Source organism: Entelurus aequoreus, linkage group LG12, assembly GCF_033978785.1.
Source record: "Entelurus aequoreus isolate RoL-2023_Sb linkage group LG12, RoL_Eaeq_v1.1, whole genome shotgun sequence".
NCBI classification, from domain to species: Eukaryota; Metazoa; Chordata; class Actinopteri; order Syngnathiformes; family Syngnathidae; genus Entelurus; species Entelurus aequoreus.
The window spans coordinates 20,180,159-20,203,273 of record NC_084742.1 but is presented as its reverse complement, the minus strand read 5'-3'; the positions used below and the strand labels follow the sequence as shown (position 1 = coordinate 20,203,273).

The following is a 23,115-nucleotide window of genomic DNA, read 5'->3' as shown; positions in this document are numbered from 1 at the left end:
GAGCTGCCATGCAAGGCACTAACCAGCAGCCATCAGAGGCAAAGGGTGAAGTGTCTTGCCCAAGGACACAACGGACGTGACTAGGAAGGTAGAAGGTGGGGATTGAACCCCAGTAACCAGCAACACTCCGATTGCTGGCACAGCCACTCTACCAACTTCGCCACGCCGTCCCATACATACATATACATTGGGAAGTCTGTCCCGCTTACCACGCCAAGCCAATGTTGAACACATGTTGTTATTGTTGTTGTTGTTAAAAAGTATTTACTTTTTAACACAACAGCATCAACATTCTTGGTTGACTACTTTTCTCGACATAAAATGAGGACAAAAAGGATAATTTCTGTGAAAGTTGTTCCGTATATGTCGATGTACTGTATGTACAGTGTACCCACCAATTACGAATCCCTCCTTATGCAGACTTTTCCTATTAGGAACCACAGCCATAACCAAAATATGCATTTGTATAGGAACCTTGTTTGCGGGTATTAACTTTTCTGTGCAGTATGTTTGGCAGTATTTTCATGCCAGCTCAGTCAACGTCACTCGGGGGCGGTGGAAGTCCTTCTGTGAGGGGTGGATGACGAGGCAGTAGGTGATGCTGTTTTTAAACTTTGACGACTTTAACACGCCAACAGCAGTCTTTAATTCTAACATCGTATATAAACTTGCACACACGTCCCACACATGGCGAGATGTGTTTATGAACACCCAAATTTTGAATGTCAATATACTGTAGCGAAGGGATATTGTTTCGGGGGGCTGGACTTCTCTCTTCACTATTAGTCTTACTTTGTATATTCTGCAGTAAACATTTAATTTTGGTTTGTTTATTTTTTACATTTTTGAAACGCTCTGCAGTTTTTAAGGACTTTCTGCAAATATGTAAGTCTTATTTAACTGAACTTGTGGGCCACCAGTTGAATAGCCCGAATATTAAAAAAGAGAGCACCTAAAATGGAACCTTGAGGAACACTACTGATATCACTAAAGAAGTTGAACAAATGCCTTTATGACGGCATCTGAAGTAAACACGCTACAGCAACACTTTTGTCACATTAATCACATTACGAAAAAAATGTGTGAATGCCAAAAAGGAGAGGACTTAAAGGGACGCCTTGAGGAACGCCTCAGTTATGTAAATCACAAGTTTGAACCCCAGTGTTCACGAGCATGGTTAAAATGTCAAACTGCCAATGTGTTTACAGTGGTCCAAGTTCTTCTATACATCAGGAGCACTCTAGTGCTTTTAAGAGTTTGCTTCCAAAAATGTTTGTTTCTTCAGATCGGGGCCACTAGTTGAATAGCACTGCTTTTGCATGCTGTTATAATATTATGACGGAAATGTGTGTTTGGTGGGAAAAAAAAACATTTTTCTGCTGCACTCCTTCCCAGATAGAGCAGTGACCAGTAGTGTTTAATTTAAAGGCCTACTGAAATGAATTTTTTTTATTTAAACGGGGATAGCAGATCTATTCTATGTGTCATACTTGATCATTTCGCGATATTGCCATATTTTTGCTGAAAGGATTTAGTATAGAACAACGACGATAAAGATTGCAACTTTTGGTATCTGATAAAAAAAAGGCTTGCACCTACCGGAAGTAGCGTGACGTAGTCAGTTGAACATATACGCAAAGTTCCCTATTGTTTACAATGATGGCCGCATGAAGTGAGAGAGATTCGGACCGAGAAAGCGACAATTTCCCCATTAATTTGAGCGAGGATGAAAGATTTGTGGATGAGTAAAGTGCAAGTGAAGGACTAGTGGGGAGTTGAAGCTATTCAGATAGGGAAGATGCTGTGAGAGCCGAGGGTGACCTGATATTCAGCTGGGAATGACTACAACAGTAAATAAACACAAGACATATATATACTCTATTAGCCACAACACAACCAGGCTTATATTTAATATGCCACAAATTAATCCTGCATAAAAACACCTGCGTGTTTGTTATGCTAGCTCCTAGCTCCTCTGCTAGCTCCTAGCTCCATAGAACACGCCAATACAATTCAAACACCTGATCAACACACACAATCACTCAGCCCAAAAGACAGTTTACCTAACCCAAGGTTCATAAAGCTTATATATTTTTAAAAAGTTACGTACGTGACGCGCACATACGGTCAAGTTATCGAATGTTTAGCAGCCAAGGCTGCATACTCACGGGACCTGATATTCAGCTGGGAATGACTACAACAGTAAATAAACACAAGACATATATATACTCTATTAGCCACAACACAACCAGGCTTATATTTAATATGCCACAAATTAATCCTGCATAATAACACCTGCGTGTTTGTTATGCTAGCTCCTAGCTCCTCTGCTAGCTCCTAGCTCCATAGAACACGCCAATACAATTCAAACACCTGATCAACACACACAATCACTCAGCCCAAAAGACCGTTCACCTAACCCAAGGTTCATAAAGCTCATATATTTTTAAAAAGTTACGTACGTGACGCGCACGTAAGGTACGGTACGTGTTATGCTAGCTCCTAGCTCCTCTGCTAGCTCCTAGCTCCATAGAACACGCCAATACAATTCAAACACATGATCAACACACACAATCACTCAGCCCAAAAGACCGTTCACCTAACCCAAGGTTCATAAAGCTTATATATTTTAAAAAAGTTACGTACATACGCAAAAAAAAGCCAAAGCTGCATACTCACAGTAGCACGTCTGCGTCTTTGTCATCCAAATCAAAGTAATCCTGGTAAGAGTCTGTGTTGTCCCAGTTCTCTACAGGCGTCTGTGTATCCAAATCAAAAGTCCTCCTGGTTAGAGTCTCTGTTATCCGAGTTCTTCCATCTTGACTGCATCTTTCGGGAATGTAAACAAAGAAGCGCCGGCTGTGTACTGTTGTGGCTGACTACGTTCGAAAAATACGTCCATTTCGCACCGACAACTTTCTTCTTTGCTTGCTTGGCTTCCTTCTCCATAATGCAATGAACATGATTGAAACAGATTCACGAACACAGATGTCCAGAATACTGTGGAATTATGAAATGAAAACAGAGCTATTTCGTATTGGCTTCAATGTGGAAGGCATACCCGTGTTCGCCGGGCTACGTCACGCGCATACGTCATCCGCAGAGGCGTTTCGAACCGGAAGTTTAGCGGCAAATTTTAAATGTCACTTTATAAGTTAACCCGGCCGTATTGGCATGTGTTATAATGTTAAGATTTCATCATTGATATATAAACTATCAGACTGCGTGGTCGGTAGTAGTGGGTTTCAGTAGGCCTTTAAAGTGTAATGTAAATGTTCCTAGGTTAAAACAGGTTGCAGGGGGAATGGTGTAAGTATGACACATAGCAGAAAATGAGCCGGGCTACTGCGTAACGATTATACCTGCTGTTGAAGTTCAAATAAAGTTAATGTAAGTAAGTTTACATGCTTAACCATCCACTTTTTAAAGTTTAGTTTATAATGGACTGGAGTGAAACACATAGGACCCTGAAAAAGTAAACTATCCCTACATCACCCTCCCTCCTGCGAAGAAGACTTGCCGATAAACTCAAACTCAAACTCAAGGTAGTTGATTTTATTATTTTTCAAAATTTTACTATTACTATTTATGCTTAATTATTACATTTCTGTTTGAACGCAACATAAGGCGATACAATATATCAAAGTGTACACAGATTATAAATCTTTATTGAAATAGGGTCTTTTGTCTAACTACGACAAGAGATAAGCTAGCTTCTACGTCAGCACGAAACACGTTTGAGTTTGTATGCACAACACTGCGATAAAACACCAATCTATACTGACTGAAAAACATGAACAATCATATTAAAGTATCTGTAAAGTATTTGCCCACATTTAATGTTTTTGTTTGTAAACAGCTAGCCAGACAAGGTATGCTGTCTGTCATGATACACGCACGTTGTACTGTGTATCATGATCAATATAAAGTGTGACTCACTCGATTGACAGTTGTCTGTTTGCTCCTGCTGGCTTTGGACGTAAGCACTCCATTTATGTCGACAGCATGGTTTCAAATTCCACATTTTTGCAGCTTCGAGTCGCTTTCACCTTACTCTATCGGCTTCCGTCTGCTCCAACGTCTCACTCTTCCTTTGTGCTGGCTTCTAGAAGCAGTAGTTCATCCTACATAAATTCAGGTTTAAAAAGATAAGGTTGTGAATCCTCATTTGTCCAAAAATAGTCGTCTTTGTTGTTTGTTACCAAGTCTGCCATGATTAGAAGACACACACCTTTGTTTCCGGAAGTAAGACACGTGGCGAAGTTGGTAGAGTGGCTGTGCCAGCAATCGGAGTGTTGCTGGTTACTGGGGTTCAATTCCCACCTTCTACCTTCCTAGTCACGTCCGTTGTGTCCTTGGGCAAGACACTTCACCCTTTGCCTCTGATGGCTGCTGGTTAGCGCCTTGCATGGCAGCTCCCGCCATCAGTGTGTGAATGTGTGTGTGAATGGGTAAATGTGGAAATACTGTCAAAGCGCTTTGAGTACCTTGAAGGTAGAAAAGCGCTATACAAGTACAACCCATTTATCATTTATTTATTTATTTGTTGCCTGAAGTTTGAAGTGTGCTGCTACGGAAATGTAAATAAATGCACAGAGGAATTAGTTCTGATTCAAATGACCAAAATACGGTAAATATTGCACATATTACATATTCTTATGAACGTGTCTGTTACTACATTATATAACTGTATATACTTGCAGTGTGTGTAGAAAATTATGTTTTAGAGGGCTTTGAAGGCTACAACGGTGACTCCCATTAGCCGCATTTTGCAAGCGATTTTTATTATCTTTAAAATGTTTAAAAAGACGTGTGTTCTGTTTCTCATAATGATTGTGAACGATAGGCAAACAAGTGAAGTTCCCCTTTAACTTTATAATTGGAGGTTCATGAAATATTGTTCACGTCATCCTAATTATTTAATATTAATATGGCATAACTACACAACAATAAAACATGCACACCAGTGACTTCCTGGTCAGTTCAAAACTGAACTGTAATTTTAGGCTTTTGGCATTCTGTGAAGTTTCCTTTTGGGGCGACCTTTGCAGCTAAACAAGGCCTCAAACCCTGCCAGACACGTCCCCCCCAAGCAAAACATTCTTCTTCAGCCACTGTCTGCTCCAAATTGGCGCATTAGGAGCTTGGCGCCTGCAGCCTAAGCAGATATGGGAGCATTTAAATGTCCGTGTGGATTTACGTGCTTCAGTAAAACACTTGTCTTACTTAACCCTCCACAGTGGAGCTCTTGTGATGACTGCATTCTGCCAAGCCCCCATGTTGACGTATGTTCCCGCTTGGTTTGTACGCTCTCCGTTGCTGAAAATGGCTTGCATCCCTACGTCTGGGCGCAAGTTTTGTTTAGCAGCTAGCAGAGTGGCGTCAGGGTGGCAGCGTGGGGGAGAATGTTGCACATTGGCTGTGAATGTTTCACTGCTAAGTCTCAAATGCCTCTGTACAGCACTTGCCCCTTTTATCCTGCCTCCCCTTCTTTTCCACCGCCAACAAATGATCCTTCTGTGAGGGTATTTTTGCCATGCTAGGACCGACAGGCTCGCCGGAATTTTCCTCCTGCTAGATTGGTATCTCTTGGCATCCGGGTGTCATTCCATGCCTCTTCCTCCCGCTTGTTCAGGGTTAGATGTTTTTGTCCTCGTCTGACATCTTGGTTTTTGATCTCCCTCCTGTTGCATCATCAGAGTTCAGTCTTTTAGTCCCTACTTCCAATCTTTGTAGAACATGCACCCTATTTCGACGTTGGCTGACAGGCGTCGACATAGACGGTGGTTGACATAAGGATAGGGGTGCAACGATTCGTCAACTAGTTGACACATATCGACAATAAAATTTGTTGACAATAGTAGTGACGTCATCACTCGTGTTTTTCGGGAGTGACGCGAGTCGGCGCGGCTACTCACACAACATTGCGGGTGAAAATATGTAAAGTGTGGGAACATTTCCTCTTATTGTTGTTAAAAACATAAACCTTGATCATTTTACGAAGCAGATCTTTTTTTTTATGACACTCCAGCACCCCCCTTGACCCCGAAAGGGACAAGCGGTTGAAAATGGATGGATGGATGCACTACATCTGTGATACGGGAGCATTTAAAGAGGGGGAATGTCGGACATCTGGAGGATGCGGTCTCAACCCTAATAAGCTTCCTTGCTTTTCAAATGTTAAATAATATACATCTAAAATGGTCATAAGAAACAAATTGTTTTTATTCTATATTGCGTATAACAGGGGCATCAAACTAATTTGGAGGAAAATCTATTCCCAAGTGTGCCGGACTGGTAAAATCATGACATAGTAACTTAAAAATAAAGACAACTTTAAATGGTTTTTTTTGTTTAACTTTGGCCAAAATAGAACAAGCACATTTTGAAAATGTACAAATCACAAATACTCCTCTTGACAAAACACTTCAAGTTACGAGTATAAGTCGCTCCGGAGTATAAGTGGCACCGGCCGAAAATGCATAATAAAGAAGGAAAAAAATATGTCGCACTGGAGTATAAGTCGCATTTTTTGGGGAAATGTATTTGATAAAACCCAACACCAAGAATAGAAAGGCAATTTAAAATAAATAAAGAATAGTGAACAACAGGCTGAATAAGTGTACATTATATGACGCATAAATAACCAACTGAGAACGTGCCTGGTATGTTAACGTAACATATTATGGTAAGAGTCATTCAAATAACTATAACATATAGAACATGCTATACGTTTACCAAACAATCTGTCACTCCTAATTGCTAAATCCGATAAAATCTTAAACGTCTAGTCTCTTACGTGAATGAGCTAAATAATATTATTTGATATTTTACGGTAATGAGTTAATAATTTCACACATAAGTCGCTCCTGAGTATAAGTCGCACCGCCGGCCAAACTATGAAAAAAACTGCGACTTATAGTCAGAAAAATACGGTAGTTGAAAGTTCTGAGGAAAAAATTTGCTCCACAAATTAAAAGAACAAACATTTTTTTGAAGTGCATTGATGGTAGACAAAAGAAACAGAGATTTATTTAAGAAAGTAGCTAAGAAAATGTTCGGACTCTCGAAGGAAATGCGAATGAGATAAAATAGAATGAAGCACGTATATTAAAGCTGAATAATAAAGCGTACACAAACCTCTTCAAGCTGCATTTGTGCAAGCCAAAGGATTTACTTTCCGCACAACTGGCAAGATAGTCCAGAACAATGGAAACCCTACTCTGGATATCAGTCGGGGCACGAACAGTCTTTTCCTTCGGATTTAAAACTCCTTCCATCAATCCACAGAGCCTTTTGGATGAACTTTAAGACATTCAAAAGTTTAGTTTCCATGATTTTCATCTGAAAATGTATTTTTAAAAACTCTTCTGCCAGTCTTTCATTGCATCCGTCCTGCATCTGCCCAGATATATTCATTGTCGTAGTGTCATGTTCGTAGCGCAATCCAAGATAATTTCTTGATGCTGCCTGCTATTTAACATCAGCATAGCCATCAGATAATTCATTTTCCGGTTGACCTATGACGTCACCCTTGCCATTTACAGATCCTTACAACTTGTTTGAACTGATGTCCGCTGTAATATTGGCACATGTTACCAATAGTACAGCGGACATCAGTTCAAACAAATTGTAAGGATCTGCAAATGGCAAGGGTGACGTCATAGGTCAACCGGAAGTTCAAATCACTTGTTTGAACTGATGTCCGCTGTAATATTGGCACGTTACCAATATTACAGCGGACATCAGTTCAAACAAATTGTAAGGATCTGCAAATGGCAAGGGTGACGTCATAGGTCAACCGGAAGTTCAAATCACTTGTTTGAACTGATGTCCGCTGTAATATTGGCACGTTACCAATATTACAGCGGACATCAGTTCAAACAAATTGTAAGGATCTGCAAATGGCAAGGGTGACGTCATAGGTCAACCGGAAATTGAATTATTTTAACTGCGCTAAAAGGAAATAAGCGCTCCTCAGTGTACGGTAGGCACATGGCGTATGACCAATAGTCGCATGAGACTTGGACTTCACATACAGGTTTGAAAGTACAAAAAAAAAAAAAACTATTTGAGAAATCAGACTAATTTAGTGCATGGAAACATAGTGACTGCTAGAAATCTAGAACGTATACCTCACATACTTGTCTTTCTTTGTATCTTAGCTTGAAAAATGTAAAATCTGGTATTTGGGGTTGTCAAATTGTGCCATTAATAGCTTAACAGTGTGCCGAGGACATCGAATGAAGTGCACTGTACTTTAATAGTAACCGTAATTCAGTACATCCATCCATCCATCCATTTCAGTACAGTTTAAGCAATTTCGAAATATTAGCTTCAGCCTACTTAGTGTTGCATAGCTTTCCCAATGATTAGCCTGCAACTAGCGCATCAAGTTGGTTGTATTTATACCGGAAAAAATTGAGCCACAGGTAATGCGGCAACGTTGAAGTGCATCCATATGTCTTCTCTGACTGTATCTTTCTTCCAGATGTAAAAAACATATTGTTTTGAGGTGTTTAACAATACAGTCTTGTTTTCCCAATGACATTTACCAACCGCCCCCTCTCACATATGCAGCTATGATTGGATAGATCTCTAACTTGTCCCATGTGCCGAAAAATTAGATTAAATATTGGATTTCGTCTTTTTTAAAATTTCCGTCTCGTTTTTCGTTGACAACAGTTTAATAGTTTTTATTTGTATTTTTTGAAAAGCTGAATGAGCAGCATAGTTACTGTATAAATAAACATTTATGAATGAATTAGTCATCTTTGTTGTATGTAAGCACATGTGCCTAAAAATATCTCAAGCTGAATTTAAAAGTCGATGGCTAATTTGGAGCCACTAAATATGTGTACGCTTTATAATCTGATTAGGCGACTAGTCGTTGATGGTCAATGATTAGTCAACTATCAAAATAGTCGTTTGTTGCAGCCCTGCATACAGTAGGGACATAAGGAAAATAGGTGATAATATTACTTAAACCTACCGCAGTTTGTTGATAGTTTCCCTCTATTTTTGCATATTCTTTTAGGAATGGGATTCTTAAAACAACTACCGATTCCGATTCTTTTGGTGATGATTCCATTCAACGTGTTTTTCGATTTAAATCGATTTGTGCAGGTATAAATAATTATATTAAAATAAAACGTTTTTAAGGCTGCTGACATATGACTAATACTCACAGTGAGTAAATGCAGAGATGACCTTAAAAAATGTATTCTGAAAAAAAATAAATCATAAATTAATGTAAAAATATATATATTATTGAAAATGTTTTATAGATTATAAATCAGGATTAATAAAAATTGTGTTTCACATGAAAATATATTTTTTGAAATCCCCTAATATTTAATTTGACTGTCATGATCCTTCATGATTGTCATGGTTTTGTGTTGTATCTCTACTGTGTTTGGTGTTTGTTTCCATTTTCAGTGGTTTTTTTCCTCTCTTGTTTGCTACTTCCTGCGGGAGTGCTAATTCCTCACACCTATTGTCAGATACAATTAGGGGGGTTTATTCGCCAGCTCCGCGTGTCAGGCTAAGCTGGTTCATTGTACTCTGTTTCTGCTGTGTGTTTGTCGATGCTCGCTCACTGAGTGCAAACCTTACTGCTGTATATACTTTGGTTGTCTTCATTCTGAAGTTTCCTGACGTTCCTAATAAAGGGATCATATCACCCGCACGATTCCTGCTGTCTCTGCATACTGGGGTCACACCAACAATCGCAATGCGACACCATGAGTGCGACCTGAGTATATTATAAGGTCCAGAGCTGTAAATCAAGGGTGGGGCAGTGGTGTTTGTTTAGTTAACGCCAGTCCAACAGAGAAGAAGAGTGGCCGATCCACATTAGCCAGTGTGACATGGGTCTTGCTGTAAGTTATACAGTGCTGTTTTGGAAAAGTCAATAAAAGGTGGATTTGTGCATAGTCATCTTGTCTCATCATAATTGTACCAACATGACAATATTTCATACTTTTATCTTACAGAGCTGGGATGGTTTCCCATGTATTTCTTAACTACAATGATAATAAGGATTTTGTAATTGCCAAAATTTGTTTTCCAATGGCAACAAGCCGAAAAAAAATTAAATGGCTTATTGAATTTAGGTTAATAATGCCATGCTTTTATTTTGCACTGAACAGGAAGTCACTGTGTTGTTTTAATACTATGTACTGTAACTAGACATTAGTTATGTAATTTATAGCTCCTTAGAGATACTGATGAAGTTGACAATACTTTTACACATGTGGACATCTACGAAACCAGTTTAATAGAAATGACCCATTTGAGCTCAAATTGACGAGAGAAGCGTCGAGTAATGTATGTCAATATCAGCTTAGGATGTTAAGATGTTTATTTGTCATTGCACTTAAAACGTACAATGACATTTGTTTACAGTCAACCCGTCCCAGATACAGATATACAATATGACAGAGTGTAGGCAGGACAGGAGGGCTGATGGGTTGCCACATAAGCGGTGTCCCGTAAAAGATGGGAAAGAGAAAAACAAGAGGAGACAGTAGGGTGAAAAGGAAGCCACTCCCAAACTATTCCACTGTAAGGGGCACAGTGTGGGACTAAAAAAGAAACCCTCAGAAATCATAAGCACACAAATCAACGATTTGCACGTTCGTGTTGGGGGCTTTTTAATCATAATAATAATAATAATAATAATTTCCTTCAGGATCAATAAAACTGAGCTAATCAGTGGATATCAGGGGTGCTCAAATTTGCGACGTGTTTTATTGGTCCACAGGACATTATAGAAATAAAATTAAACAAAATGAAAGAGGAACATTGAGCAAAAGGGTACAATGTAAAGAGAAAAGGGTGCAATGTTGATACTAATAATCACAAGCTTGGTGTTTGGATATACTGTATATAACTTGTTTAGGCTTTTTACTAAATTAAAAACATATATCTAAGTCATTAGATTTTTTTTTAATACGCTGTCCTTTGTGGAAAAGGTTTATATTCCCGTAATTAGAAATGTGTGACTTTCAACATTAATTCAATTATTTAGAAAAAAAACTGAAGCCAGTCCACATGAGAGAATTTTATTATCCTCACTTCCAGCTGTCCCAAATATTTGGCGTCCTAACCATCTTGAGGCAAAGTCACAATAACACGGTCTTTTTTTTATTATTATTTTTTTTTAATCCTCCTTAGTCACACTATTTTGTAAATTACGTTTTTTTTAAATGCAGAGACTGCATGAATATTTCCCTATGGATACTATTTGCATGCAGTACACAGTGGCAGGTCTGTTCACTGTTTGCTAATTGGACAAAACACATGCATAACTGGTCAATTGGATCAGTAACGGTTGTGTGTTTGTGTGTTTGTCTGGACCATTTTCATGTGGAAATTAACTTATTTTATTTGAAACCATCTTGGCGGCATGAGGACACTTCATTTTCTGATGCATACCCAAAGGCAAGCGAGTCCAAACACACAAAACCACTGTAAAGTACTGTAGGTCAGAATATACTAAGTAATTAAAAATAGAGGATTTTGGTTATTGTTTATGAAGCAAATCTTGTGAGTATCCTGACGCATATTTACAGTCGTGGTCAAAAGTTTACATACACTTGTAATGAACATAATGTCATGACTGTCTTGAGTTTCCAATAATTTCTACAACTTTTATTTTTTGTGATAAAGTGATTGGATAACAACTTTGTTTATCACAAAAAACATTCATGAAGTTTGGTTCTTTGATTAATTTATTATGGGTCTACGGAAAATGTGACCAAATCTGCTGGGCCAAAAGTATACATACAGCAATGTTAATATTTGGTTACATGTCCCTTGGCAAGTTTCACTGCAACAAGGTGCTTTTGGTAGCCATCCACAAGCTTCTGGCAAGCTCCTGGTTGAATTTTTGACCACTCCTCTTGACAAAATTGGTGCAGTCCAGCTAAATTTGTTGGTTTTCTGACATTGACTTGTTTCTTCAGCATTGTCCACATGTTCTCAATGGGGTTTAAGTCATGACTTTGGGAAGGCCATTCTAAAACCTTAATTGTAGCCTTATTTAGCCATTCCTTTACCACTTTTGACGTCTGTTGGGTGTCATTGTCCTGTTGGAACACCAAACTGCGCCCAAGACCCAACCTCCGGCCTGATGATTTTAGGTTGTCCTTCTTTTTCATTGTCCCATTTACTCTCCGTAAAGCACCAGATCCATTGGCAGCAAAACAGCCTGAGAGCATAATACTACCACCACCATGCTTGACGGTAGGCCTGGTGTTCAAAGCCTCACCTTTTCTCCTCCAAACATATTGCTGGGTATTGTGGCCAAACAGCTCAATTTTTGTTTCATCTGACAACATAACTTTCCTCCAGAAGGTCTTATCTTTGTCCATGTGATCAGCAGCAAACTTTAGACAAGCCTTAAAGGCCTACTGAAATTAATTTTTTTTATTTAAACGGGGATAGCAGATCCATTCTATGTGTCATACTTGATCATTTCATGATATTGCCATATTTTTGCTGAAAGGATTTAGTGGAGAACATCGACGATAAAGTTTGCAACTTTTGGTCGCTGATAAAAAAAAGCCTTGCCTGTACCGGAAGTAGCGTGACGTCACAGGTTGAAAGGCTCCTCACATTTCCCCATTGTTTACACCAGCAGCGAGAGCGATTCGGACCGAGAAAGCGACGATTACCCCATTAATTTGAGCCAGGATGAAAGATTTGTGGATGAGGAACGTGAGAGTGAAGGACTAGAGTGCAGTGCAGGACGCATCTTTTTTCTCTCTGACCGTAATTTAGGTACAAGCTGGCTCATTGGATTCCACACTCTCTCCTTTTTCTATTGTGGATCACGGATTTGTATTTTAAACCATCTCGGATACTATATCCTCTTGAAAATGAGAGTCGAGAACGCGAAATGGACATTCACAGTGACTTTTATCTCCACGACAATACACCGGCGAAGCACTTTAGCTACAGAGCTAACGTGATAGCATCGGGCTTAACTGCAGATAGAAACAAAAGAAATAAACCCCTGACTGGAAGGATAGACAGAAAATCAACCATACTATTAAACCATGGACATGTAACTACACGGTTAATTCTTTCCAGCCGGGCGAAGCTTAACAATGCTGTTGCTAACGACGCCATTGAAGCTAACTTAGCAACGAAACCTCACAGAGCTATGCTAAAAACATTAGCTATCCACCTACACCAGCCAGCCCTCATCTGCTCATCAACACCCGTGCTCACCTGCGTTCCAGCGATCGACGGAGGACTTCACCCGATCATAGATGCGGTCGGCGGCTAGCGTCGGATAGCGCGTCTTCTATCCAAGTCAAAGTCCTCCTGGTTGTGTTGCTGTAGCGAGCCGCTAATACACCGATCCCACCTAAAGCTTTCTTCTTTGAAGTCTTCATTGTTCATTAAACAAATTGCAAAAGATTCACCAACACAGATGTCCAGAATACTGTGGAATTTTGCGATGAAAACCGAGCTTTTTGTATTGGATACAATGGTGTCCCAATACTTCCGTTTCAACGATTGATGTCACGTGCATACGTCATCATACATAGACGTTTTCAACCGGGAGTTTAGCGGGAAATTTAAAATTGCACTTTATAAGTTAACCCGGGTAAGGGTTAGGGTTAACCCGGCCGTATTGGCATGTGTTGCAATGTTAAGATTTCATCATTGATGTATAAACTATCAGACTGCGTGGTCGGTAGTAGTGGGTTTCAGTAGGCCTTTAAGGTGTCGCTTCTGGAGCAAGAGCTTCCTTCTTGCATGGTAGCCTCTCAGTCCATGGCGATGCAAAACACTCTTGACTGTGGACACTGACACCTGTGTTCCAGCAGCTTCCAATTAATTGCAGACCTGCTTTTTGGTGGTTCTCGGTTGACTCTTGATCATCCTGACCAATTTTCTCTCAGCAGCAGGTGATAGCTTGCGTTTTTTTCCTGATCGTGGCAGTGACAACTCTGCCATGCACTTACGAACAGTTGTCTGCACAGTTGCTCTTGAGACTTTAAGCTGCTTTGAAATGGCTCCAAGTGACTTTAGTGACTTGTTCAAGTCAATGATTACTTTTTTCAGATCTGTGCTGAGTTCCTTTGACTTTCCCATTGTCGCGTTTGTAACCGAGTCTAATGACTACGTCACATGAGCCCTATTGGGTTGTAGAAATTATTGGAAACTCAAGACAGCCATGACATTATGTCCTTCACCAGTGTATGTAAACTTTTGACCACAACTGTATGTATATATGCACCTGCCAATAAGACAACAACATATGACAGGACGCATGGAAATCGTCAAAGAACCTATGCTGGAATATGCAGAGGTCGTCGCCAATTTTGATTTGGAGGTGCTTTTTTTTCATGGATTCGGGCCATTTTTATCTTTGATTTTAAATCTAGAACATTTTTATGGGCCAGTAAAAAAAGCAAATACGAGGCTGCATGCCGAAAATGGCGCCTAGGTCATGCTTCGGACACCCCTGTGCTAAGCTATCTGAATGAAACATCAACGTCTTAGCTTTGTGTTACAGATGACTAAGCAAGTTAGTGTAATATGAAATGATTAATCTCAAAATAATGAATTCATATTGAATATAAAACGAGCTGCGGGACAAAATGGCCCCCGGACTTTGCACTCCACTGTGCTAAATTGTTGGATCAAAACATTCACATCCAAGCGTTGTGTTATAGGTGACAAAGCAAATTAGTGTAATATCAAATGTATACCTCAATATTAATAAAATCATTGAATTTATAGAATATAAAATGAGCTGCTGGACAAAAATGGCCCCCAGACCGCACTTTGGACACCTATGCTCTAACGTGTCTGTAAACAAACCAACGTATAAGCACATAATGTCTAATAAATCCATATTATAGATCTTGCGTGAATATTGGTACATTTCTTTTGTCTTCTTGTGCAAGCATGTGCCTATCCCTACAGAAAGTCAATAAGTGAGTACGAAAGAGCTTTCTGGGTCAAAGAGTCAGCCTTATGTACCAATCTTAGTAAATATTGGTTTTATTGATTGTCAAGACAACTAGGTCTTGATTATGTTGCTTTACAAGCCCTTTAACACACACAAACAGTATGGATTCTTTATGGTGGCAGGTGTGTCCTCCTGGCAGTGAAATTTAGGTCAGGCTTACAGCATGTTATGTAAGACAAAAACCACGTGAACAGGACACGACTCCCACAGCCCCTCGCCTCCCCCTAAGATGGATTTATGTGTAACTTGCTTTGCTTTGAAGACTTATCCTAAATAGAGTCTTTGCACTTAAGTTGTATGTAAAAGGCAAAGAGGCGGGGCTAACACTGTTGTAATGTAGAGTTGCATAATGCAGTGGTTCTCAACCTTTTTTCAGTGATGTACCCCCGTGAACATTTTTTTAATTCAAGTACCCCCTAATCAGAGCAAAGCATTTTTGGTTGTAAAAAAGAGATAAAGAAGTAAAATACAGCACTATGTCATCAGTTTCTGATTTATTAAATTGTATAACAGTGCAAAATATTGATCATTTGTAGTGGTCTTTCTTGAACTATTTGGAAAAAAAGATATAAAAATAACTAAAAACTTGTTGAAAAATAAACAAGTGATTCAATTATAAATAAAGATTTCTACACATAGAAGTAATCATCAACTTAAAGTGCCCTCTTTGGGGATTGTAATAGAGATCCATCTGGATTCATGAACTTAATTGTAAACTTTTCTTCACAAAAAAAGAAATCTTTAACATCAATATTTATGGAACATGTCCACAAAAAATCTAGCTGTCAACACTGAATATTGCATTGTTGCATTTCTTTTCACAGTTCTTTTTGACAGACATTTAAAAAAAATCTCACGTACCCCTTGGCATACCTTCAACTACCCCCAGGGTTACACGTACCCCCATTTGAGAACCACTGGCATAATGCATACTAAGACACATTCTGCTCGTTCATTGGCCTAAATACAGCCTCCTTAGTACGTTTTTGCTCACATTTGCGCTTCACATTAAGAAATGTGTCTTTGAATAAACAGAAAAGGTGGTGTAAAGTTTTTTTTATATTGCTTGTTGAAGTCAAGGAGATTTCATTCTCCCCAGTTGGGGTGGGAAATTGGCGAGCTCACACTGCGCATAACGACTCTCGTCTGTTTGGGTTTTGGGAGAACGTTAAAGGCTCCCTATGTGTGTGTGTGTGGGCGTGTTTGTTTTCTCCCATCCCTATGCTTTAATTCAAGCATGTGATGAGGTCATCTGCATGTGCCGTGGACGCAGCAGTAGCAGCACTGTCTCATCACAGGCCAGCGCCTCGGTCCAATCAGGTTTTTCCGAGGGCTGGCGGGAGTAATCTCAGTTCAACACACACACTGAGGCTAAAAAAAGCTTGATTGATTCATACTAACATGCGATCTAATTATTATTTTTAATTGACTCAATGAGCTGCATCACAAAATAACTGCCATTTTACTCAAGGATACACTTCATCCACCCTTTCTTCCCCCAGCAAGCCAGGGGGGGGTCACTTGCTACCCAGCTGGCGGGAGAAGCAATTGCATTTATCGTCTACTTTTTTGTAAACTTTATTACTGCGTGCATGATGGTATTGTAGAGCAGTGGTCCCCAACCTTTTTGTAGCTGCGGACCGGTCAACGGGGGGATGGTATTGTTATTATTTTTTTGTCATAAAGAAATAGAATCATGTGTGCTTACGGACTGTATCCCTGCAGACTGTATTGATCTATATTGATATATAATGTAGGAACCATAAATATTAAAATATTAACAGAAAGAAACAACCCTTTTGTGCAAAAGAGTGTGAATGAGTAAATGGGGGAGGGAGGTTTTTTGGGTTTGTGCACTAATTGTAAGTGTATCTTGTGTTTTTTATGTTGATTTAATAAAACAAAATAAAAAAATTAAAATTTTATTTTATTTCTTGTGCGGCCCGGTACCAATCGGTCCACGGACCGGTACCGGGCCATGGCCCGGTGGTTGGGGACCACTGTTGTAGAGTGAGCGATTGTAACCTGCCTCGCCTTCCGTTATGCCCGAGGCTCTAACCTGGGTCTTCTGAATAAGAGTAGAGCACGCTAGGCATCGAGCTAAAAGCCCAAGCTGTCAACTCAATGTCGTGCGTTAGCTTGTAGCGTGTTTAGGTAGTGACTTTTGGGCACAGCCACACTGGCTGGCCTCTGTTTGTTTGACTTAATAGATAATTGTCGTTTTATGAGGAGTCTAATAATAATATCAATAGTAATAAAGAGTGTATGTGTGTACGAAATTGTCCCAGAGAATCGCAATCTCAAAATCATGATTCCCCAACACACACGCACTGACACACACACACACACACACACACACACACACAGACTTTGTAATGCGTAAATGAGGAATGTGTGTGAATAAATGTGTGACACCCAGTGTTTAGACACACCTGAAAAACAAGTGTTGTCCAGCCTTGAAGTATTTAACATGAAGGAATCCATTACTATCAGTATCGCTTTACTTAGCTTTGAAGTGGTGTTTTGTTTGCAGTGTCCACGAGTTTAGAACCTAATTACAGCATGAGCGTTATTCATCATAGTTTGAGTTAAAATTTATATTACACTGAAGCACACTTAAACTTTGCCCCTCTATTACTCTCGCTCTGCCTTTGACTAGAATAGACTCAAATATGTGCCCTATTTGCCCTCCTGTTATTTGTAATCTCTGCGTCAAACACTGAACCCTGCCTCACAAATGTATACAGGTGCTTTTGACAGCTTTTTTCCTACTGCAAAAAAAAATTAAAGTAATGGAAAGTCAGCATAGTTTCTGAGCTGGAGCATGAAGGGGGGGGGGGTGCTGATTTATCGAATAAAAAGGCAAAGCTGCGGCATAAACAAGTGCGGTTTAATACAACACCACAACACACCTTTTCAGAAATTCAAAAATCACCGCCACCTGTCATTCTTGTGTTATTGTCACTGCCCCGCGCTCCCCTAGCTTCCACATCGGCTTTTTAAAAAAAATAAATGTACCCACTTGAAGGTTCGCAGTCACAACCGGACCGTCTTCATTCCTGTGCTTGTCACATGGAGCCCGATTAAGGGTCAGATATTAACACACTCGTCATGTACGTTTTTTCCTGATCAAAATCATTTTATTAGGTTTGTGGTTTTTAAGATATTGGTTCTCCTAAAAATCTCTCAACAACCTTATTGTGTCATTTGAATAATTGGCCATGACACAAGGGTCTGTAATAGGATAGTAAAAATATACTGTATTTTCGGGACTATGAATTTTAGAAAAAAAAAAAGATTACTTCATATACAGTATTAGCCACACCAAATATACTGAAATTCCACGAAATAGTGAATTTGCAAACAGCTAAAATTATACACAAATTAAACTATAACCTGCTACCCAAGAATATACAACATGTTAGGACTTGGCAAGAATGAGGACTCAGTTGCAGACGGGAAACGTTTGACGCAGGCTTTTATTCTGCTGTTTTCTATGATCTCTCTTCAGACAGAGTGAATAAACAATTGGCTACAAACTCTATACTTGATATACTAGAGTAAAAAGGAAACGTAGCATAGGGCATAAAACAATAAACAGAAAATCACTCCAAAGGGAGGAAAAAGGACAATATCAAAATTTACACTGATCTAATAACAAAAGCAACAACCTATGATAAGCTACACAAAAGGAAAAGCGCTCACAAAGAGGAAGAGACAAAACGCTATAAACAGAAACTACTCTATAAAGAGTTAAGAAATATCTACAAATTAAAGCGCTCCAAGAGGAGGGGGGGAAAAAAGGCAGAGCACTATGAAATTAGCTCAAACAAAACTGACCAAAAACTTTAGCAAATCAAAATCACTCTTCAGAGGGAACAGAGAAATCAAAGAATAAATCAAGGCTATACTCAACGACTTGGACGAGACTGTGGAAGACTGCTGGAGGTACACGACGAGACGAAACACTCTGGCACAGGACAGGAGGAGGACGAGACATTTATACACATGAGGGAGGGTGACACAGGTGGGCACAATCAGGCAATCAGGAGAGACATCAGACCAGTGAAACAGGAGGAAGGGCAAGTGATCTGAAATGAGAGGGGGAGTTAACATTTCAAAATAAAACAGGAAATGACAAGACCACATGAAACCAGACAAAACTTCACCCAGGTGTGACACAACAATTCTCAAAAAAGAGGAGAAATATAATCTTAGAGAAAAATGTAATTTAAAACATTTGTATGCACGTACAACACTTAAGACCTTCAGTATATCAGTATGTGGAATTAAATTATGGAATGGATTAAGCAAAGCAATCAAACAATGTACTAATATGATCCACTTCAAGAAACTCTTCAAACTTAAAGTGTTTACAAAGTACAAAGAAGAACCATGATAAACATTCTGAATTTATTTCATCCATCCATCCGTTCATTTTCAAGATAATAATTTTCAAGATAATCTTACTCATCTCACCATATGAAATGTAACTTACTTCACCGAGTGTTATTTATGTATTTATTTTTATTGTGATTACTTATGGAGTATATTGTGAATAAATTGAGAACAGGAAGTGAACAAAAGTTTTAGCAACTGTTATGTAAAAGAAAAGGGGTAGGATTAAATAAGCTCTGCTTCTTCCTACTCCTTTTCGAACATGTTGAAAAGACAAACTGGAAATTGTGATGTATCATGTTGTATGCTTGCATGTTCGAAATAAACTCAAATTCAAACACCGGACTATAAGCCGCAGATATATACCGGTATAATGGTATATACCGGTAAAATGACATATTTACATTAAAGGATTTTGTAAAAAAAAAATGTTACATACCTTGATTGTTTCCAAACTGTGCCTATATCACAGCAGTAAAACAGCTGATCAAACAAAACAGAAAAGGCATTAAAGTCTTTATTCATCCTTTATGAGTTTAATAAGATTTTCTCATTTTTCAAGATTCAAGATGTTTATCAAGATTATTTTTCCTTGCACTTTGTAAACGCTTTTGGCCAAATTTACTAAAGGTTTGTGTGTACTAAAACACACGCAAGCTTGATAGCACACGCAAAGCTGATCTACTAAACATGTGCAAAGTAGATTGCGTCTGTTAAGTGAGCAGAATAAGACGTGCAATCCATTTTGCGTCTGTCTTTAGGCCCGCAATACTGGGAGGAGAAAATGCAAATACAATTATTTAGCTTGCGCAATGTGATTTGTCAACATTCATCACTGTTTTGGGAGCACTATTTTCCATTTTATTTAGCACCTGTAGGAAGAACGTGCAAAATGACAGTTCCACACACGGCTTTGAGTAAGGACCGTTGCACGCGCTGCAAAAACAAACCATGGCTAGAGAATACTCTGACATGTGTCAACCTATTTGAAAAAAAAAATTAAATACAAATTATTAAACATATCGTCTACTTAGCAATTTCCTTTTATAACTTTATAGCCACTGGATGACTTGAAGGGCTAATTCAAATTAAATTGTTTCATTTTGGTGTTTACTGGCGCTTTTTTAAATGCTGTTTTTTTAATTTAAGAAATATAATACTGTAGTATATCTCCAACATGAAAAGATGTCTTCTATGTGCAATTTCTAGCATTTAAATCATTGCACAAATGTGCTCGTGATGCAATCCACAGCCTCAGGTGTCAGTGTTCATATGTTTCTGTTGTGTAGATTGCAATTCAGATAAGGTGTTACAGATTATAGATGTGTGCTGCTGGTTCAACACATCTCACACAGGCTGGAGAATGATAACATAAATGTGCAGAAATTATTCAAGTGTCTCTGTAGTATGCATGCAAAATCCTCATTTAAATAAGGCTGTCTGCACCACTTTTCAATTGCACACGCAGTGTTAGTAAATCACACGCAACAAGCCCACTTATAGTACATGCTATTTTATTTTTGGCACTTTGCTGTCTATCCATCCATCCATCCATCTTCTTCCGCTTATCCGAGGTTAGGTCGCGGCAGCAGCCTAAACAGGGAAGCCCAGACTTCCCTCTCCCCAGCCACTTTGTCCAGCTCCTCCCGGGGGATCCCAGGCCAGCCGGGAGAGATAGTCTTCCCAACGTGTCCTGCTTGAAGACCTCTATGAAGAACACAAACAAAGGACACAGACGCGGTGACCCGGATGCGGGTCACCGGGGCCCCCCTCTGGAGCCAGGCCCGGAGGTGGGACACGATGGCGAGAGCCTGGTGGCCGGGCCTGTCCCCATGGGGCCCGGCCAGGCACAGCCCGAAGAGGCAACGTGGGTCCCCCCTCCAATGGGCTCACCCCCCATAGCAGGGGCCGTAGAGGTGGGGTGCAGTGTGAGCTGGGCGGCAGCCGAAGGCAGGGCACTTGGCGGTCCGATCCTCGGCTACATAAGATAACTTGCTGTCTAGCATGTGCTATTTGATCTTAGTAAATCAGGCCCTTTAAGTTAGAACATTTTCTTAAAGTAGATAATTTTGGTACATTGTTTGATTTCTTTGCTAAATCCATTCCAAAATTTAGCCGTTAGCGAAGAAAAGAACATAGATTAGCCGCATCTTTGTATAAGCCGTGGCGTTCAAAGCTTGGGAAAAAAGTAGTGGTTAATAGTCCGGAAAATATGGTAAATGTGGTCTACGATAAAAAATGTTATAATATCGCCCTATCGTGATAATTCATGTTGATGACACATTCTAGCTGTGTCGTGCAAATAGGCTGCAAGGATTGCATCGTCAATGTAATGTGGCGTTCTGAGTGAGGGTTAGCGAATGCGGCTTAAGTCTGTCTATCCACAGTGAGGAGTCACTTCTAAGTTACTAAGCCTTGCCTTCATGGCAGCAAATAATTATACATCTTTCACGTAACATTATCACTGGTGGTGACCGCCTGGCTTCTTCTGCTTTTCTGCATTTAATCAGCAAAGGCCTTCTGCAATGTATGAATTTTAACATTATCATGTCTTCCATATATACTCCGCAACAAGGCTGGGCAAAGAGTTGTGTGTTGTATTTCTGTTTTATTGCATGGAAATTTAAGACACCATCCAAAAGAAAAGAGGAAACATCACCACTTGTGCACACTACGGTTACGCAGGAGGCTAATTTGCAATCTCGTTGACATGCGTCTTGCACACAAGAATGGCCGTGGGAAAGGGACTCTATGAAATGTGTGCGCTGGCGTCTGACTTTCGACCTTTTGTCACATTAGCCGTGACACTTGTCCTTGCCGGTCAGCTATATTGCGCGCCGTTTACACCTCCAGCAGGACAAGCCACTCAGTAAACAGGGATCTGATATTCCTAAAATGAGGGCAACTTTCTTTTCATTTATTGCACGGTGGCTCAAAACATCAGTGTATAAGTTCAGCACGAAGGCTTGACAAATGTTGTGTTGTTTTTACCCCACTCTTACTTTTGTCTTCCGCGTCATCAGTATAGGCTGTTACCATAGCAACACACGCAGATGAGCTCATGAAGTGTGGACGCAACAAAGCCGGTCTGAGTTCTTACTGCAGTATCTGATCACATAAATTTGGTTTGTGTGTGTGTGTGTGTGTGTGTGTGTGCGTGTGCGTGAGTGCGTGCGTGCGCGCGCGTGTGCTTGTGTGTGTGTGCGTACGAGTGGGATCTTGGCAATAGAGTGTCGGTGTGTGCGGTGCTGTTGGATGCATGCCGGCCGTAAAAGGCGGACAGAGCCACCCACCAACCCACTGGGGTGACTGAGTGCACACTCGGAGGAGGAGGAAGAGGGAGCGTTTCCCTCCTTTCACACACTCCTTCTTGTTTGTCCACTCCTCCCTCCATCCTTACACTCTCCTGGAAAGACTGTGTGTGTGCGTGTCACTTCACACTTCTTCAGCATGTTGCCGGTCATGATCTCCGTGTTGCAGCGCCAGTACACCTCTCACCGTGTCTCTTAGGTGATCTGCATTGTGAGCGTCATCGGGCTGCCCCTCTAACTTGGTTTGTCAGTAAAGAGCTCACCCCCAGAGCGTTTGAGAACGCTAAGCTGATTACTACTAACGAGCCAACTCTCATACCAGGACCCTGTCTGCCTTTAATAGTGTTTGTTTACGTGTCTGCGTGTGCGTGTGTGTGTGTGCGTGTGCGCGCACTAAGCCGATGGATCAGA

The 23,115-nt window shown here is 40.0% G+C and overlaps 1 protein-coding gene across 1 annotated transcript in view; it reads left to right on the top strand.

Annotated features, from left to right (window-relative positions):
- si:ch73-335l21.1 (insulin receptor substrate 1-B) overlaps window positions 1–23,115 on the top strand; it is a 64,584-nt gene that overhangs the window by 20,837 nt on the left and 20,632 nt on the right. The window lies entirely within an intron of this gene.